Raw genomic sequence first — 21,579 nt, forward strand, 5'->3', positions numbered from 1 at the left:
TGAATCCTGTATGATTCATTTACAATGAATCCTGTATGAAAGCAGAGTAACAGTATCTTTTTAAACTCTTGCTCAAGGAGGCTGTGCTTCTTGGCAATAGTACATTTATAATTCCATACCAGAATAGATTATAACATGTATGAATACATATTCCTAACCTGAAACAACAGGAGGAAAATTATGGTGGAAATCTATGGATGAGCAGCTGATCAATCTTATAAAGAGCTGCACCATCGGCTTGCCTTTGACATCAACCGAGTTTGTGTTTAAAGGGAAACTCCACCCAAAAAAGAAAAGAAAAAAAAAAAATTCTATCATCATTTACATTCCACAAAAGAAGATATTTTGAAGAATGTTGGTAACCAAACAGTTTTGGTAGCAATTGACTTCCATTGTATGGAATTACACTGTAACATTTCTTCTTTTATGTTTCACAGAAGAAAGTAAGTTATACACTGTTATTCATTCACATGAGGGTGAATGAATAAATGACGCAGAATTTTCATTTTGGGGTAAACTATCCTTTTGAAGGTTGGATGGACAGAACGTCTGAGGAAAGCTGCCATTTTCAACTTCGGCTGATCTGGAGACTTTCAGAGTCTGTCAGCAGATCTAGAGAGAGAGGTGCTGCTTAAGCCCGATCCTCTTTGGAATGTGTCGATGAAGAGGACACTCCAAGTGTTACTTGTCAGCATGGCACGTGTGAAAAAAGGATGCTAAGAGGTACGTCGTCCTGTGAGTTGAGCTTTACAGATCCACGGGGGAATCACGCTCTGGGCTGAAAAGAGCACACTCCAACTTCTGAGGCCCAGAAAAGCCTGGGTCTCTTCACAGCAGCCCCCTGGGCCGACACATCATTCTTTTTCAGGGGCAGAAGCTGTCAAAAAAACAACCTCATTGGGAGTATGATGGCATAAAATGACATTGACATACAGAGGAGGAAACTTGGTGGTGTCGAGCTTGGTTTGCATTTCGTGACAACAGCAAAAGCTTTCGTGCCAAGTGTGGTACAGTGTTCAAGCAGGTTGTTTTTGTAACCAAAACAAAGTATTATTGATTAAAAGAGCTTACTTTTTTGAGCATTCCATATAGCAAGTCAGCTGGCATTATATGGAAACTAAATAAAACGTCACAAACTAAAAATTTAGGTAAACCTTAAACAACTGCTCTGATAGTGAATAAGGACACACCTGAGTATAAGACTTTGATAATTAATTCAGCTCAATCAATGTGTTACACTGATCAACACAGGTTTTATTTTTAGTGTAAACATTTAACATTAAGTTCAGATTTGAAATCTTAGTTTACGTACATATTCATGCAAAAAGTCTATGAAATTTCTCCCACTTCAATTCTATTTCTTAACTTTACATCTGCTCATGTTATATGAAACTTTATATAGGGATATGGCACACACTTGTTTAGGAAGCAGGCTTCATTCAATGGTACTGGAGGCAGAAGTAACTGTGATGAAAGAGCCTATAAATGCAGACAAATAGCTTAGACACATTTTGTAACACCAGCAATAACCTGAGGTGTGAAACAATGTAAAAAAATGTTCTCTGAAGCATTTTACTAAAACTATTTAAAATCATAAAAGAGATGGGGGAAATAGAACTGTCTATCATAGGTCAAGGGCCACATGATTAATCTACGAAGACAAACAGAGTCCCACAGCTATGGTTTATGGGGACACCTTGTGATTTTTTTTTTAATGTTCTGGCTCAAACAACTTTACAGGACCCTTGTAATTGTCTTGTCTTGAAGAGAAGCTATAGATTCTGGGTTTACAGCATGACTAAATGAAGAAAACATGTACCAGGTCGTATAATAATAAAAACTGATGATGCCATCTTACCACGAATTGAAAATATAAAATTCTACTGTTTTTGAATTCTCATGGCACGTTTCTTTTAATACATTTTTTTTAATGCATACACCATCATGCGCAACAATGTTTTTGAACAGTGATAATTTGATACATACAGTAGGTATATTTATGCACAGCAAAAAATATTCTGTGATGCAGTTAAGAAAGAAGACAAAACATATTTGCTACTCTAATTTTAATCTCTAATTATGAAATAAATGGTCAAAAGAAGGAATAATTATTTACTCCTATGTCATACATACTATGATACATTAGTATGTGATGACCTGGCAAGTGACATTCTCAAATGACAAATCATTAATATGAATTTCATATGAAACTATATATGTACAATTATTATTTTACACCCAATTCTACTTTACGTGAACAACATATTAGTTTCTGCAGTGCAGAATATCCATTATACACCTCTCAGCAGAAATAAGATCACACAGACTTATAACCTTATATAAATTCACATGTAACTCTTGTCATGGCAACTCAAGCACTGATTGAGGCGGGTGGCTGGTTAGCTTACGACATGTATTAAACAGCCCACAAGCCTCCCTATGATACCATCTTAGAAACCAAGGCAACGCAAATCCTCTCTAGGCATCAACTAAATCATCAAATAGCTGTAAAAAAACACCTGACTCTCCTTATGTCAACTATCGGACTAAATGACGTGTGTATGTTTTGTGTGCTACCAAAGAATATGATTGAAAAACCATGACATTACATACAACCTCATTCTGTTTACATTAGGAAAATAAGAAATTAATTTATGTTTTATTTATTTTGCAAGAAGTGATAGTTCAGTTATACAGGTTTGAAAAAACGTGAGGGTGAGTAAATGATTCTAGAATTTTTAATTTTGTGTGAAATCAGTACTATTTAAATCAGTACCGGAGCCCCTCTTGACTGTGAATTTCTACGTACTGTAGTTTTCAAGATTTATAGACAATTAAAGACAATAAAAAAAAAAAACCCAAGGCACTTCTTCCAGTCCAAAAAAAGTTAAAAAGCCTTTATTCACATCACAGCTAATCACAATAGCTGTAAAATAGCTTTAAAAAAAAAAATATTCACAATAATCCTGTAAAATAGCTAAAACACTGCAGACTGGTGCATTTCAGCCTCCAGCCTTCCTCAGAGTGTGTCAGATACAAAATGAGTCACAGCTGTAGATGTAATTAGTTACTCTGTGGAGTTGGGAGAAACCAAAAGAACCATTACAGGGGGACCTATGATATTGTTACCCGTTATAAAGTATAATATAATATTATTAATATAATTATATTTTATAATGGGTAACAATATTATAGGTCCCCTGTAATGGTATATTATATTATAATGGTATATTATATTTTAAGTCCCCCATAATGGTTCTTTTGGCCGAAGGTCGAAATGTATCAGTGTGCAGTGTTAGCTATTTTTTTTAATGTTTATAATATGATTAGCCATGATGTGAATAAAGGCTTTTTAACTTTTTTCGGCCCAAACAGCGCCGTAACCACCGTAGACATTAAGGGGGACAAGTCCCCCCCCAATATTTGATATACTTGATGCTGCTCTGCTGCACTCCATTATGCACAGCTCTGTTTATTGTTTGCATGACAAAAAGTTTTAAAAGTAACATTTTTAGACTGGTCTGCCTCAGTGGTCTAACAGCGCTCATCAGCGTCAAAATTATTGAGATGGCCAATCAAATCAAAGAAGGCGGGCCTTACTGTTCACAGAAGACGAGTGTGAATTCCAATGCATTGCTTTAGTTTTAATAGTAAAAGAGTGTGTGGTAAGATGTAAGGAGCAAAACATTTAATATCTGACAACTGTTTTACGATAGAAATGTTCAACGACCAACATTAATTTCCAGTGATGCAAACTACTCAACTGTTTTATCAAACTCCACCATTTTGAATTAAAAATATGCTATCATTACATGATTCGTGTAATTAATAACTGAATGTGACGTTTGTGTTTTCGAGATATTACGAATAAGAGTAAATGTGGGCATATTTTAAAATAAAATATTATTATTTTCTAAATTGCTTACTTCATATGTTTTTCTTTATTCCCTTAAAACCCTTTTAATCCTTATTTATTTCCTTTAAATAAAAATAGTCAATATTCAAGACATGGTTATGACCTTGCCTTGGATTCTTTTCTAAAGTATATGTTTGAAACCCAACCAAAGAGCACCTTCTGGGATTACTTCACAAGGTCCTTCCAAATAACGTTCCAAGATGCATCCTTTGATTTATACACAATATTTATCTGAAGCGAAAGAAATGGAACAGTAGTTATTTGTAGGAAAATAAAAAAGTACACACTAAGCATTAACTTTCTAGTAGCCACTTAAACGCACAAAAACAAATTATCAGTATGAACCTATAGTATACTATACTAACTTTATTTTACTTGAATTATACAAATAACTGCATGCAAGTCATATTTGTCATTAGGGGAAATGATACAACGCCATTATAAATCTCACGTCTGGAAGCAGTTTTGATGAGAAATCATGATATGCAGCTTTGGAGAAGTTGAAGGCCTGAACAGGTGGCAGGGCAAAGCCCTTCACATCCAGAGAAAGATCACCGATAAAGCCCACAATGACAAGAGTCACGTTGCTCCGGTGTCAGTCTCTTTAACAGGAGACAAAACACTATGCTTCCTTAGAAATCCAATGGGATGGCTTTTCAGAAAAAAAAAAAAAAAAAAAAAATCACACTGAGTAATTGGAGGCCTATAAGTCGACTATATAACGTCTGTTTTAAAAGCAGTGGAAAGACCCAATTCTACTTGGACCTGCTTGGCTGATATCCAACAGAGATAGCACTTATAAAAAATGTATAAAGAGTACACCTTAATCATTTGTTCATGGAAGCAGTCGACTGGGACAGCCATGCACTAATGCTTTGTGACTCAATAGTCTACCTTTTTTCCCCCTCACAGCCAATTTGAGTCTGATTATTATGCTTATACTGATCAGGAGGCCCCAAGAGGAGAGAAAGGTCTATGAGTGACTCTCAATAGAAGAGAGGGGCCCCTGGGCCTCACAGGTGAGGATGTCTGAAAACACACAATCAGTCTTATCTCTTCACGTACTGTCCGGTGCCTTCTTTTACTATCAGTTCCGTCGATTGCTATCCTGTCTCACCCGCTTGAGAATAATCAGAATATGATGCAGGACGGCAGTGTCTCGTGGAGGTGCAGTCTGTGTGGCCGCTTTGAGGGTGCCGTTTTAAAACTGAAATAACCGTGTCTTCTAACCTTACAGTCTTTCCAGCGAGAGCATAATTTATATACAGACGCAATGTATATTTAATGACTCACTTCCTTACAAAAGCTGCATTGTTGTCTTTCTTTTAAGACAACTAATTAAAATACTGCATATATAATTTGCTGCCTTTTGCTTTCATAAGCATTGATGCATCATTTCTCAGGGAGAAAATCATTCAATCAATCGTTCAATCAATGATTTCTATCTGCATTTTCAACATTGGGTTAGGGATGCATAGGTTGAATTACTGTCTCAACTCATAACACTAATTCAAAGATTGTCAAACGTTTTTGTCACCTGAACCCCTTTGACCTAAACTATTTACTTTATGTACCCCCTGAGATTTTACATTAATATTTCAATAAAGTTCACAGTTCTCTCATGATGTACAGGTAAAAAAAAAAAAAAAAAAATACTAATTGTTTTTTTACTTTGATTTTTATTTTGAAATTATGTATTTTCATTTTACATTTTTATAATTTAATTAATTATCAGCTTTTTATCAACTCACATACCCCAAGGTATGACTACTTGGTGAAGAGAATAAGAGGCACATGGGGTTGTGAAGGGGTTCAGATGCAAGATATTCTGGAGGCGTTTGCCGTAATTTATCTTCAAAAGAAATATTTCCATGAGGCTGCTCAAGCTGTCAGAGTGCGAGGGGTCTCGCACACCAGCATTATGTTGGAGATTGCACTATCCTCTACTACCCCCATTATGAGTGTTTATATTGAATCTAATACTGATTCTCCCTGGGAGGAAAAGGACCAAAAAATATTAGGCTACAAGGCAAAAGTGCACAGACAGATTTTTCAATGAAGGATAATTGTCCAATGATACAGAAAATGTGACTCGATAACAGAATACAACCCCTCATCTTCCTGGAGGATCCATATAAATTATCCCAAATAATCATCCCATCAATATTTCTGTTAGGCAACAAGGACAATGTCACAAGAGAAGCATTTAGAGCTAAACAATACCAGAGGATGTGTCAAAAAATTATTACCATGTCAACATACAAAAGAGTCATTATTTGAATATACATCACTGTTTACCAATAACAATCATCACAAAATGATTTAACCAGCGCACATGTCCATCATAATGAATAGCAGACTTGCTTGTTTAACACAGTGGGGGTTAATTCAATCGGTAAACTCTAACCACTGCGGATGAAATGAACTAATTTAGAGCTACACATTCCAGGCATCTAAACAGAGATGCCACAACTAATTAAGGTACTAATAGGACAAACCGCTTTCTCTGTGACATGATTATGTGCTACCTAATAATGACGTGGGGAATCTCTAAGACGGCCCGGTTCAAGGTCCCATGTGGGAAAGCAGGCATGTCATGGGTGTCCTAGTATTTAACCTGTCCACCAATAAGCCGCTTTGCCTTGACTCCATCACACTGGCACTTTTACGAGTGCACATGAAAGAGATTAATGACTACGTCGGACGGGCATCTCGAATGCAAATGATTCACCTGCACATTCCCCGCGAGACGTGTTGCCATGCTGCAAATTATGGGACGTTATTTATTTGCTTTGCAGACGCCCACACAAAGGGCAACTTAACATCGCAAACAGCTTTACATATGGACCATTTAGACCGAACCAAAAGACACCTCCTTTTAACCTACACCCCTTCAGCTGCACATTGCCTCTGAATCATTGCACCGTTGCACTCCAGAAGCCCTGCTTAGGGAATTGAGCAGTTCAGTTCCTTGATAGCCCACTAAAAAAGATTAAGCCCACATTTTATAAGGCTAGTTCCTGGGGAGTAGTATATTTCAGTGATCTGACTAAGAAAGTGTTGTGAAAGGTTTGGAAATTGCTCTTGAAATGAAGGCTGAAGGGCCTCTAGCAGTACACAGCCTGATGATACTAAAGGCTGGAATGGACTACACAACTTTTGTATAGATTTTTTGCCTTGAATTGCAGTCTGAATGCGTCAAAACTAGTTGCTGACAGTCAGAGCCAATCTGCAGAATTTGGCAATTCGGAGTTGCCATTTGTCACAGAAAATCGCGTAGTGTACAATGGGCAAAGACTTTGAATGTTTAGCTTCAAACTATGAGTCCATCAAGTTGGAAGATATCAATTTGAGCTGATTTTAAAACATATATTGTTTTCAATTGTCATGCGTCTCCTAGCCATGAGTGTTTGGAACAACTTGAAAGTCTGGTAGCGTATGATCCTCAGTTTTCCTTTGTAACTATTTACAAAGTCGCTTAGTGTTTTAAAATCTGTTCCAATTAAGCCTTAAGTAAATAATGGTGAAAAAAGCTGTTGTTAATGACGCATGTGTTTAGAGTGCAAGATCTACTTGTGAATAGTCCAACTCTCTCTATATACACACAAACACAAGCACACACAAAACAATCCAAGCATCCACGCATTCATTTTTGATTTGTTTATGACTATCATGGCTGCTCTCATAGAACACAATACAAAAACACACTTGGCCTTGGTGCTCTCATGCTTGTAGAAATCTAGAGAACATTGACCTTTGTCACGTGCAATCGGCGAGTTTTCGGTCAGAGTTGCCGTCAAAACACTCTGCAAACATGCAAAAAAACAAAAACAAGCTTGACTGAAAACCACTGAATAGGCACCTCAGCGATTATGCATATTACCCAGAGACACTGATTCCGGTCCTCTTCAGTTTATGTGATGGGTAGAGGGCAGTGGGTTCTCTGATAAGCATTGGCTAAACACAGAATCACTCACTCATATTTGTTTGTAACATCTGAATTTGAATAATTCAAACAAAAATTTCTACATCTGAAAAACAACCTATGTACTGCATATACTGGTTATTCAACAGTATATGGGCTATACATTAATTCAGTAGCTTTAGTTTGACGGGACTGCTTTTGTGCTTCTAAAGCAATCATTATCTGATCAAATAATTCCTCTATTGTTGTAATAGCATATTGGCAATAAAGAGCTACAAAAGTAGTTTATGAGCCATGTTAAAGATGAAATAAAAATAGTGATTTGAAATAATTCTGGTAGACTACTGTATAAAAGGTAAAATATTACAATTGGACTCATATAAACTAATTAGCTTATAACAGTCTTCTTAAAACCCCTTTAGTCAACAATGTCAGACATAGAAATTCCTTGCATCAACAAAATAAAACATACAAATAAAAAGCTTGTGGACCAACCTAAACATCAAGTCTTTTTTTTTTTGTCTTCCTCCATCCAATGAAGATTAGTACTTCCATCAGTGTGATCAATTTTTGTGCATGAACAAAATATTCATTTTTTAGCTTCCTCAGGCTAAAAACATTATTGAATCCTGTGGGGTCTTTTTTTAGTTTTTCTTATTCCATATCTTTGGTTGCTCATGCTGCAAAATGGAAGGTGCTTGTTTGTCAAAGGGGCTGAGAGCCTTGTCCATTTTGACATTCACATTCTAGCAGTAATGATCCTAAAAGCTGCAATTAAGCTGACTGTCACATCCCGGGGAGCACGCGGGCAGCAGCACAAGGCCTCGTCCTCGAGAGCTGCATCCATTGCGCCTGCCCAGGATTATTCCCTCAACACATCATTTTTCCAACCCCCCTCTCTCTTTCTCCTCGTTTTGCCTGTTCTTTTATTACAGCTTTCATCTAGATTTTTGTAGTGGACATGCACATACATATGGTATTTTTTTAATTAATGTTGCGATTTTGAGGAAATAATATGCATTATTTGAATATACAAAAAAAGCTTATTGTTTTAATTGAATTTAACTTTAAATGTACATCTTCATGAGTTTTGTTTGTGCCTTTGAATTGATAGCCTGATGTTCTAAAGCAACATTATACTCTATCTGAATAAAAATTCCCAATGGTGATCAGATCATTCACTGTTGATTCCTAAAAGAGTAAAAGAATAGAAATGCAGTCAATGCAAGCGGCTGGAGTGCCACGACTTATTATTTCTCTTTTTGCGTTTGATGCCTGGGCCCCTTCCTTTGGGAGATGAAACGAAAACTCTCTGTTAGAAAATCATGAAAAGGATATGGACAACACCAGGTGGGCAAATCTATCAAAACCCCTGGCAAACGCACATGCGAGCGTACACACATAAAGGGGGCAAAATCATTTTAATTAGCTGAGTGAATGTGATTTGCTGAATGCGGGGAACTAGGCTCTGCACACATTAAAATTGGTCTAATTTTCTGCAAAAAGTCCTATCTGAGTGGACCTGGCCACAGTCAATCAAGTTAAAAGCTACGGGTGCTTAATTTGATTTACCAATATAAAATGCAAATGAGGTGATTAAGTGGAGAGGGGAGGCAGAGTAGGAGCCTCTTTTAAACCATCAAGTTAAATGTGAACAGACATCGGACTGGCAGCAGCAAGAATGTTTTAGCATATTCGTTTGATTAGAGGTACAAAAATTTAATTAGTGTGGCTAATTGCTTGACAAATTGCAGCACACTCCTGAAAAGGCAGATTTTTTTTAAAACCGTGTAAAACCCCCTCCGTGTGGAAATTTTGTCCAAATGGCCCCTATGCCAATATGTGAAAAGCATAATTAAATAAATGGAAGATGGCACAACAGTACCTTACAATAGCAAATGAGATAATGCCTGTAATTAGGCAGGACACAAGTCTATGTCCATATGCCGTGTTTCTCTTCAGCTACTCTCCGTTCCTCTCATAGGACAAATCTAATAAGCCTCCTTAACTAGGTGAGGCTCTCCTGGGATACTGAAGAGCTGTCGGCCGGAGGCTGAGCCGTCGTACTGGAGAACTATTCAGAGTATGACGCATATAATCAGGCCAAGCTCCTGTACTACAACAAACATTTGTGCTTAAATAATGTTTATAAGAGTATATTGTTTTTTTTGTTTTTTTTAACTGTCTACAAATATGGTAAGCCACGTGCGAGGAAATGCAAATGATCTTTACACAATTATTTACCTACAAAAACATAAGTAGCAAACATTTTCTAATGTTCCTTATTGAATAACAAAACAACCGTTTTTCTCCATACCTTTTAGCCCTCACTTACAGTATGTTTTGTCTCGTTTCAGCCTCCAAAAATTGCCGTTCCATTCTGATTGGCTGGCTATAAAGCCATTTCCAGCAGTCAGGGTTATTCAGTCCACCTGGAAACAAAGATGTACTTTCAAGATACTGTACTGATAAAGCAAGTACTTTGGGAAAAATTAAAGTGTGTAGATTAGCAGCATTAAATGCTTGAGGCATGACTTAGCAAGAAGTTATTAACAAGCAGGATCTTGTTTGGTTATGCAATACTATGTGTTCTATCCCAATGTGCAACAATGGTTGTTATTAAGACTACACTACCATTAATAGTCTTAGAATAGCTTGCTACTCTCTTACATTCATTCTGCCCCAAATTCTTGGGTACAACCCAGCCAATATTAAAGGCATACTATGTAAATTTTCGTCACTAGAGGTTGCTAATTTCAAAACAAAGGCACAGCTTGATGATGCCTTGATTTCGCGGAATCATGGGAGGTGTTGTCTTCATGTCTACAGCTGGTGGAAAAGAATCGGAATGGGACTTGGGCAGAAATCATGTTTGTGAATGAGATTATTAACGTTACTGTAGTATGAAGCAGTGCTGTGCGAGCAGAAACGAGGCCTCTGGTGTGATTGCTAATGAGAGACGAGCACGACACATGGCTCGAGAGCAGTGGAACTTTTATTATGCTGCAGTCAAGCGTATGTGGGGTAAAGCAGCACTGTTTTATCATATTAGATAAATTTGTGTGTTAAAAGTTGCTATAGTGCTACTCTGCGTTCCCTCTGCGGCTACTATGAGACACTTAATGCACACTGCAGTAAGCTAGATCGATATTAGGCATGATAAAACATGGTACTCGCTGCAAATCAAAAAAATGAGATTTAAACAACAAAACTTACTGTGCTGAGCTAATAACATGATTAGTTTTCTGTCGATGAATGTATCCAAACAGTTGCCCACCTGTCTAATAAAACACATAATATATTAAAGCGTCTTTGGTGTTTCCATGGTTTCTACAAAATAAAACTGGAAATCGAGGGTAACACGGGTATGATGTCAATGACAGTCAACACACGGACATGGTCCGTGTCCTGGTTAAAATTGCTTATTTCTCTGGATTTAAACATTCTTGGAAATATTTGGGATAATGTAAGTACACAAGTCAACAAATTATATACAACAGTTTTAGTGGTTTTTGGATATTTTAATCCAAAAATCTTACATATTGTGCCTTTAATATTCCTACATTATTGTTTTATTACTTTTATTAGTATACACAGTACAGATCGAAGGCAAATCATTAAAATATAACTTTTTGTGTGATTAATCTTATCCAGACTTGTTTTATTGCTCTTTAAATGCCTTGTTTTTATCCTTTAATCCTTTATGAAATAAGTTTTATTTATAACAGCCCACCAAAGTCATCACGTTGTATGCTATTGTAGCAGCATTCAGTCATCAGCTATATAGCCTATTTTGAACGGTATCATTATGTTTATGATAAAAACACTGAAGTAAATGCATTAGTGTTTAAGATTTGTTATATTCATAAAAATCCATACCTAGGAAAAAAGTTAGTCCTGGGACAAGTTCCTTTGCGTCATGACGCATGTTCACAACCTAGTAAAACGCGCGTGGAGGACTGCGAACTTGTGTTTTCACTGCACTTCATCTCATTAAAGAACCCGCGTTACTACGTAACCGAGCAGCCGCCAATTCGCGTCGAGTGAAGAGCTTCTATCCTAGCTGTGAGACCTGTTGGTTAAAAGGTAAGAGAAAACCTGAAATGTTACAATAGATTTTGTTTTGTCCTGGTCGATTTGTTACAAAAGACTAAAAAAAAACACTAATTTTATATATTCGATATCAATATTTACCCATAGACCTTAGGCAGGGTAGCGCCATATTTAATTTCTGACAGGAATCAAACGAGGCTCCGGCTGTGATGTATAGTAGGCCTAAAGTAGACAAAAACTTTTTTTTTTGGGGACTGTTGTGTAAATGTATACATCATGTGCTTTGTTTCAGTGAGAATGTTTTTATCTGGATAGGTTTTATCATGATATTGAATACTTGGAGAATTAATAATAACATTTAATATAAAGTTTTTAGTCGATCAACCATGATTAGCCAGCCACCTGCTAGTTGCAGCAGTGCTCGCCTACTTTTTCTGCTGCGTTCCGAAAGTTTTTTTTTTTTTTTTTCTCATAGGGATTTGGTTCATTGCTTCGTTACTTTGAAACTACAAACTTTGATTTGATTTTGAAGCAAAAAGTATTTGAAAATTGGACGAAAACACAAAGATACAAAACTGTGTACTTAACGTTTATAGAAATAACTACAAACTCATGAAGCATTGCGAACAGCATGATCGAATTTATATATTCCAGTGGTGTTCTGAAAAGTCCTCAGTTTTTTTTATTTATTTATTTATTTATTTATTTTATAACAAATCAAATGTAAATTCATGTCCCAGTTACACTTAACGCTGTCACATTTCCTGGTTAAATGAATTTTTTACATTACATAAAAAAAAAAAAAAAAAAAAATCCAAATACAATTCTGTTTTGTAAATACTGTATAACGTAATTAATGTTCTATTTATTAAAACCAAGTCGGTCTCATCAAGTTAGTGTTTTAAGCAATTTACATTTATTCCAAAATAATAACTAAAGGCAGTAACAATTTAAACAATATATTTTATTTGTGTATTGATATTCAGCTGTTCAGTCATGCTTGGTAAACAGTATTTGTCACAGACACGAAGATGTATCTTTAATGTATCTTCCCATTAATGGCATCATTTTGTTTATTCAGACTGACGCGCACGTAAACAAGGTGGGATTTATCGCACAAACCAATCATATCCAATCATAACCAATCATAGCGTGATGGAGGCATTGCCTCCTGTCACGTGACTTTCCCCCATTCATTCTCATTTACCCCCCAATAAACCCACTGCACGCTTTAGGAGCTTTATTGAATCTCTATGAGCTCGGGACGCACGAGAGACGTGGACTCTCGCTGTAACTTTACCTACGGGTGTCACTGTTGGACAGTGTTCCTTTAGAAAAATGAGTGACTTGTACACTTTTTAATGTCACATTTTGTAATATTCACATTTTTTATTTTTGTAATATGGATTATCTTCTCATTCCATTTCTTTGAGGAGGCACTGCCTCACTTGCCTCCCCGAAGGGAACGCCCCTGATATATATATTAAAACAAAGGCGTAGGTTGATGACCCCTTGATTTCGCGAAATCACGGGAGGTGTTGTCTTCATGTCTACAGCCGGTGGAAAGTTCATTATATGCATGCTTTTTAAAGCCTTGCCAGTTAAACATTTCATTCGCGTGCTGTTCTAACATGCTTTTCCTAGAACCTACACTACACCTACAGTGAAAGCCTGTCAAACAGCGCGTGATTACTGGACTAAGTTATCTTATTGCGCTAATACTGTCAGATACACACAAGGTTAATATAAGCACTTTATGTCTAAAGTGAAAGTAAATTCGGATGCATGTCTGTATGCGTGCAGGTCTTAAAGTGATAGCAGCCTAATAGTGAACTTGCTGCCGCTTGTCCTTAAAGGAATAGTTCACCCCAAAATTAACGTTAACACAAGTAAAATAAAGAGTAATGTAATAAAAATAGTATTTATTTTTTTTCTCCGTAACGTCTTACTGTTCCTGTTGCCTAAGTATAGAATAACAAAAAACACTGTGATGTGCCAAGTCATCAGAACTGAACCGAACCGAAAACTGTGATTAAAAAACTGAGGTATGTATTGAACCGTGGACTAACTGTATTGTTGCATCCCTAATATATAGTATAGTATATTAGTATTACTATATAATATATTTATAATAGTATTATAATATAGTATATTAGTGATGCACGGATCAGCTCAGACGTCACCCAAACCCGCTTTTAAAAATTTGGCATCTGCCCGCCACCCACCCGCACCTATGATTTTCTCTGATTTAGATATCCGCACCCAATCATCATATTACAGTTATTCAAATTCTCAGTGTTAACCATCATGATATGGTAACCAGGGGCGGACTTGATTTGGGGGGCCCTAAGCGATTCCAGGTTTGGTGGCCAACAGTCAAACTTCGAACTCAAAACACTCTTTTTCTATATATATTTTTTTCCATTGTTTTTTTTTTTTTTCTACATTTGTAAATAAACTGCATGTTAAAATATGTGTAACCTGGAATTTTTATTTTCTCAATGTAAAATTAAATACAATTGATTTCACAAAAAAAAAAAAAAACTAAATTCACAAACAAACTATTTACAGTTAATTAACCATATTTGTGATTACGCTTGATATTAATGCATCAAAATTTGACAGCCATAGCACTGTAATTTTTCACACTGTAGACCAGTAGCGGCTCCTGGCCGTAAATTTAGGTAGGGCAGATTCTGGGTCTTAGCGCTAGTTTATGATAAACATTTTGTAAGCTTTATATCCTAATCGCTGAACACATCAGACACTTTTGGCAGAATTCTAACGTCCTTGCGTTATTCAGCCTGAGGGTGGCGCTCTGATGATTGACAGACTTTAGTAAACATGACAAACGCATAGAATGCCATCTTAGAATTGCCTTAATGTAGGACTTATTGCGTCTGAATGTTGTTTTAGAATATTATGTTAATAAGTTATGTAGGAATTCCAGTGAAGAAAACAGTCATGTCTATTCTCAGAAAAACATAAAACACAACAGAACTACTGTAAATAAAATCTATTCACATGAGCACGTTTAAACTAAAGGATTTATACTCTAATTTAATATGCTACTCCACATAGGAAGAACAGACATGCCAACTAGTTACTGACCTGATGCAATCACATATCTGAAGCAGTCTGATCTCGTCTTGGTCTGGAGCAAGGTTTACGTGAGGTGACGTCACGTGGAAATAAGCGGGGCAGCCAGAAATCTGCCCAAATGGCTCTCTATATGAGGGCGCTGCAGTTCCATTTTTCACCACAGATTTACATTGGAAATTTGTTGTGCGCTGTAGAGCTGGGGAGGGCTCTGAGAACGGCTGCCCCGCTTAGCATCATGAATACATGCCTGCCGAAACCATGCGCTACATTTTAATATATCCTGCTCACTTTACGACTTAAAATAGTCTAGAAAATCCAAAATATATTTGTTGCAGAATGCTGAACACATTTATAATTTATTATTAATTCAGTGTATATAGAGGTCTATGTTTGGATGAATATTTTGGTGGGGCTCTGCTGTAGACTAGCCATGATCGGCTAATCTTTTCACTATTTTTCATTTTAATTAAGTAATTTCTGTTTGTGAATCGTCGGCCATCACTGTTCGCTAGGAATTTTTCTTTTATTTGAACGGGCCCTCTCTTAATAAGCTCACAGCGCTCATTATCTGACAGGTGTTTCGGCCAAAGTCTGACAACAACTGTTTCATAAATTTTGTTTCTAAACGTTCAAATCATGACAAAAAAAATGGTATTTTTCTGGCTGGATCAAGCTAATGCGCATGCGCAGTCCTAAAGTGCGCGTCTCTTGTGTCTCATTTCAAAGGCGCACATCTGAGGCCCTGTCCCAAATGGCACACTTCATGTGCACTTTCGGTCTTGTGACACAAGACCGTAGGGTGTCCCATTCGTCATTTAAGCTTAAAGAAGGGTGCTCGTGAGCGCCCTCTTTGCGGCTGCTATGCCTCCTCGATGCGCACTTCTGCTGAGCTCGCAAGACTGTGGCCCTGTCCCAAATGGCACACTTCTATGCACTTTCGGTCTTGTGGACTTACAATGGCTGCCATGTGCGCGTGTCCGTTAAGTCCACGAGACTGTAGCGTGTCCCATTTGTCAATTTTAGGCTTCAGAAGGGTGCTCGCGAGTGCCCCCTTTGCGGCCGATGTGCGGCCTCGATGCACACTTTTGCTGAGCGCACACTGGTGCGAGCTTTGCGGCAGACTTCTTCCCGACAGTCAAAGCGACGTTACGTCACGAAAATGCGGACTTGTAGGAAGGCCATGAGTGTTTAGGGTGCCATTTGGGACAGGGCCTGTGAGCTACGCAGAGGACTTTACCCGGCAGTCAAAGCAGCATTACGTCGTGAAAGTGCGGACTCAGAGGAAGACCGTGAGGGTTTAGGGTGCCATTTGGGACAGGGCCTGACTGTTTCTATAGGAACCGAGGCTTCTAACGGCCGCTGCAGTGAAGCGATGACTTTACCAATCGGCGATTGGCTCTTATTTAGAAGGCGGGACTTATTCCGCCACATTGTGCGTTGCGCTTTCTCCCATTCAGAACAAGACGAGTGACGCGTCTTGTGTTATTCTATAGTCTTTGGTTTCGGCCAGAAAGCAGGATTGTCACTCATTAAAACTCCATGTGCTATTCGCGTCTGTGTGCTGTTCATGTTCCCGGGCAGTGAGTAAAACTAATAAGTAATATATGATTTATATAGGCTTCTTGGTATTTGTTGGGGGGCCCCTAATTCCCCGGGGCCCTACGCGGCTGCTTACCTCGCTTATTGGTTAAGTCAGAGATTGTATATTATAGGGAGATGAGAGGGTCTGTATCTCTTACCATTGGAGAAAGCGTAATGGTTAACTTAATCACGTGCGGCACCTCTCAGCCTATTGTGTAATAGCAGTGACATCAGTGCCCGCCAATCAAAACTCCTTCCCTGCATACCACCTATGCCTACCACCAGAGGCGGAGCGTTAGCATTAGCCGTTACGCTTTTTTGCCTAAAGGTTGCAGGCTTGCCTTCCAGTGGCTTTGGTTAAGTCCGCCCCTGATGGTAACATATTACATTACATTAACTCTTCCACTTAGACTGCAGTCATACCTTTTCCATTAAAGGACAATATTTGCCCCCTAGATTGATTTTTTTTCCAGTGCATTTTTTTTTTTAACTTTTATGAATAACTTTATAAAATAAATAATGTTTTAAATAAAAAAAATGTTCAATAGAGAAATATGCACTGATGGTAAACAAAGTGATACTTTTAAATATGAAACTAAAACCACCAGTAGGTGGCAGTAAGTCACTGTCTTAATGAGCGAGTCATCGAGTCATTCATTCATTCGGTAACGAAGCAGCTAAATCACTGAATGCTTTCGTTCAAAGCTGCAGAATTGTTCACAAAACACCAATGTATGCTGTAGCTTTCTGTGGCTTTCATTGGAACTATTATTTCATTGCAAAATAATGTTTAAAATGCACGTTTTGTTTGTTGACCTATTAAATAATAATCAATGTCATGTTTGCAATCATGTGGATGTTTGGGAACAATTGCATTCTTGCTCATTATCAACATTTAATACAAGAATTCACACAAGGTATGTTTTTGTATCGAAGAAAGTTGGGTCTTCAGTCGATCTCACTCCACTCTGAGTCTATATTTGTTCTTCATGCGAGTAAGTGCCAAATCCCCACAACTGTAGTAAAGTAGCGCTAAGGCAGCATACTCTGCACACAATCTATCATATGCTGCTTGTGTGGATGCAGTCAGTTTTCACCGCAAAAGATGAAGTCATTTGATTGGTTGTCATGTATTTACAGCATATTGCCAGTTAGAAATACATGCTCAGTTTTAATATTATTTCAAGGTAGGGTAATTAAATGAAGGAAAAGTCTCAGCATTTTGTTTGCCTACCCCAAAATATGCTTGTTGTATTCTGCTAGTTGAGACCTTTTCAACAATATTTGACAGATCTATGTTATGTACGATGATTATACAGATCATATTTTCATGTAAAGCAGTTATTTTTTTTCATGCTATGAAATTAGAGCACTTCAAATATTTCAGCAAATTTACAAGCACTTGTTAAGTGATGTTCATATTCGCTATATTCATTGTAAAGCTTTAAAACGGCATATATTTTGTGTTGGTTAAGCAAGTGGTTAAGTAACTTGATAGCGCCCCCGCTTCAGATTTAAGAGGTTAAGGTAAATGATTAATTGATTGTTAATTAAAACAATGATCGATTATGGGAATTTATGTAAATTGACATCCCTATCTGAACTTTGCTTGAGATAGATAAAGTCAATAAAATGATGTGTCTCTTGTTGTTTGCAGAAATTAGTAGTGAAAGAATTTTACAAGCGAAGGTTTCTTGACATGAAAGTACGTGTGCCTTTACAATTAGACTCAGTTTTCATTGAAGACAGCTCTCCATCTTCTTTGAGATAATTATGGTGTTCAGAAGACAGTAGTAGAGATGATATCACCTAAATAGGTAGATATTGGATGTACCCTGTCAGAGATAATGAAATGTTGAAGAGTTTCTCATCACTCAAAGCTGAAGAGACAGAGAACCAGTTCTAAATAACAAGTTCCTAATAGAAAATGCAACAACTTAGGCTTTGTTTGAACAAGGTAATGAGCACTGTCATTTTTAAGATACATGCTCCGTTTTGATTGATGGCAACTGGTAAATCCTGATCAGACCCCCATTGACATATGCAATATGTCATAAATGTCAACATCAAAATTACACCTTGTGCTTACGTCAGTCACTGTCAACATGACATTCAACGAATCTTATTTTGGCACGACTATTTTAAAGCAGAAACATCTCAATTCCTCGAGTGTAACCAGGGAAACGGCTTTAACATTTGAGTCAGATTTTCATTTAGGCTAAATGTCAAAAAGTAAACTGGCTACCAAGACACAGGGCTACAACAGACATTCTCAGCGCTCGGTCAAAATGGACAAAAAATTGCAGCTGTGTTAATAGAGATAAAGATTTGCCTGCTGAGACATAAATGCCGTCCTTTATTGGTCTGACATTAAGGAGCACAATGACTCAGGTTGAGGTAAAAAAGGATACCATGGCCCTCTCTCTGGTCATAAAATGTGTAGACCGTATTCAAAGATGCAATTAGTAATTGTCACCACACAACTACTGTTGCCCCTGCAAAATATGGCTCAAGCTAGAAACAAAGCATTGAATTTTCCAGCATACTATAAGAAGATTTAGAGCCTGTACGATTATGATTGTAAGGTACAAGCAACTTTTTCTGGGTCGTTTTAGTCAATAAGTTTTCCTCATAATGTTGTGTTCTTGTCGGAGCAAACTTGTTTGACTGATGTCCCTTAACTTCTTCAAAGTTTTAAAGGCCAAGCACTCAGAAGTAGACAGCCGGTGGTCTACTTATTGTGGAGAGGGGACTCTTGTACATATGTTAGGGTCTTGTCTTGAGCTGCTCTACTGAAGGAGCTGTGTTTAGAATATTGATAGGCACTACACTGAGAGATTGCAGGCCTCTTGTCAACAACTGACTGACATGAGCTGTTAACATGCTATTTTCAGCCCCTGGCTTTTCACTGTGGCATTCTTGTTAGAAGACCACCGAAAATCCTGTGTTTGTTCTCTTCTGTCTCCTCTTGAGGTAATCCTTTCTTTCTCTCTGTGTATTCCTGTATTGATGCAGTGAGCACACAGGCCCTTTCTATTGAATGCAGTGCATTTTGACTGTCTATAACGACCGGTTAAAGACTTTATCAGTTTAACACTAATAAATACTCTGCATTGTAATAGTTCATATGTTACGGTAAGCTGTTTTTTTTTTTTTACCATCCAGAAAATCCACCAAGACCTTTATTAATATATTATTCTCATTCACAGTATGGCAGACTTTAGTGCGCAGCGGCATTTTTTTCCTGTCATTTGCTTTCATGAAACTCTCAACAGTTTTATGCAGAAAGGGAGGGACACATTGATGGCAGAGCACAAAAGCCACACTGTCAGGGTATTGATAAAAATCAGAAGAAAAGAGTCTTTGGGTCTGATGCCTAACAACACTCTTAAAATGAAAACCTGTTGTTTCTTAACACACCTTTGTGTCTAGAAAAGGACAATACATTTTGTGTTACTATTAACTTAACCAATGTGTTTTTCCTCTTAACATAGAAACGGTTTATTTTTTTTTTAACTCACTAATGTGTTATAGTTATACAATTTGTGTCAAATATGTTATTTTTGATCTAATTAACAAAACTTGCATGCAATAAAAACAGAAAAAACTCACATGTAGTTTATATCGAATTTATTAATCCCTCTACATTTACATGAAAAATAGTCAACATTCAAAAAGTAAAAATTCAAAAAAGTCAACAATCAAAATATAGTAATTTAAACATTAACAATGTTGCTTGAGTAAAAACTTCCTGAAGAGTTAACGGTTAATAAAGTTTGAATTTAAAAAAATGTGGTATTTGACAGCATCTTAAACATGAATCATTTTTATTTAGGTATTTGTTTGAGTGCAGAGAGTATAAGTGACAGTGAGGTTCGGTGAGATGAAGCCTCTCACGTATCTGCAAGAGTGCAAATAAAGACACATTTGTTATTTATACACATATATAGCAGGCTAACGTTAGCTAGAAAGCCAAGAAAAATTTAGCATCAGAGATAATGTTAACTTCTTAGGGCATTTTGCACAATATGTGGTAATGCATGGCTACAGCGTTTCATTGATCCACTCATAATAAATCAAACAAAAGGAACCACAAAGCTTGTTAAAATAAGTTCCCACCACCGAAATCTTGTTGCATTGACGTGAAGCAGTTTTCCGGCTACCGCGTATGTGAAATGCCCCTCAAATTATTACAAAAGACATTTTGAAAGCCTCATAATGCCAAATACAGACACTTTTCTTACCTCCACGCATCGAAGATATCCACCGATGATGAAAAGTTAAAGTGTGAGGAAACTTGCTCGTGAGAAGAATAACATTTCACGAGGTGACGCAAGCAGCGATGGGATTTTATGATAACTCAAATTGTGTTGTTTTTTTGTTTTGTTTTTTTTGTTTGAACAAAAAATTACACAAAAATTAAACAAAACTAGTCATAGTCAAAATAGTCATAACACAAAAAATGCTAAGAATTAACATCCTTTTTGAGAGTGAAGGGTGCTCATGAACTAAGTCTATAAGAAAAAAAAAGATACTTTCTCAATCCCATTGTCCCTGGACATATAAGATGGAACCCTCATTTACAGACGAATTACATTATCATATAAATATATTTTGTACAGTATAATATATGCATAACTTATGTTAGACATCACTAGTGAACGTATATATGTGTATGTATGTAGTGTATTTATGTATGATGTAAATAATGGTCACCTTCACAGATAGCATACTCAGTCTACTTAAGATTGAAATAGTTAGATGTAGCATTTTAAACCAATAACTGTACAAAGCTGAAGAAACATTTCTTAAAAGTTATATATATATATATATATATATATGTATATGTGTTTAATTGGGTGAAGCACTAAATGATGGTTTGTAGAAACTCGACATAGGGTTTAGAAGGCAAATTCAAAAAATCCTATAGGAGCACAGTGTTTTCTAGAGAAAATTGTTATGACATCGTTTTTATAAAGTGCACCTGCAGTGATAAAAATCA

At 36.9% G+C, this 21,579-nt stretch overlaps 2 long non-coding RNA genes across 2 annotated transcripts in view; one reads left to right on the forward strand and one right to left on the reverse strand.

Annotated features, from left to right (window-relative positions):
• The window catches only part of LOC127512316 (uncharacterized), a 48,398-nt gene extending 36,541 nt beyond the window's left edge, over positions 1 to 11,857 (reverse strand). The window contains exons 1-2 of the long non-coding RNA XR_007930193.1: positions 11,721 to 11,857; positions 10,177 to 10,273 (exon numbers count right to left, since the gene is read on the reverse strand). This is a non-coding gene — a long non-coding RNA (uncharacterized LOC127512316). The remainder of the gene's footprint in view (positions 1 to 10,176; positions 10,274 to 11,720) is intronic.
• LOC127512317 (uncharacterized) overlaps positions 11,759 to 21,579 on the forward strand; it is a 58,225-nt gene continuing 48,404 nt past the window's right edge. Inside the window, exon 1 of the long non-coding RNA XR_007930194.1 lies at positions 11,759 to 11,927. This is a non-coding gene — a long non-coding RNA (uncharacterized LOC127512317). The remainder of the gene's footprint in view (positions 11,928 to 21,579) is intronic.

The sequence above is a fragment of the Ctenopharyngodon idella genome, chromosome 5 (genome assembly GCF_019924925.1).
Source record: "Ctenopharyngodon idella isolate HZGC_01 chromosome 5, HZGC01, whole genome shotgun sequence".
NCBI lineage: Eukaryota > Metazoa > Chordata > Actinopteri > Cypriniformes > Xenocyprididae > Ctenopharyngodon > Ctenopharyngodon idella.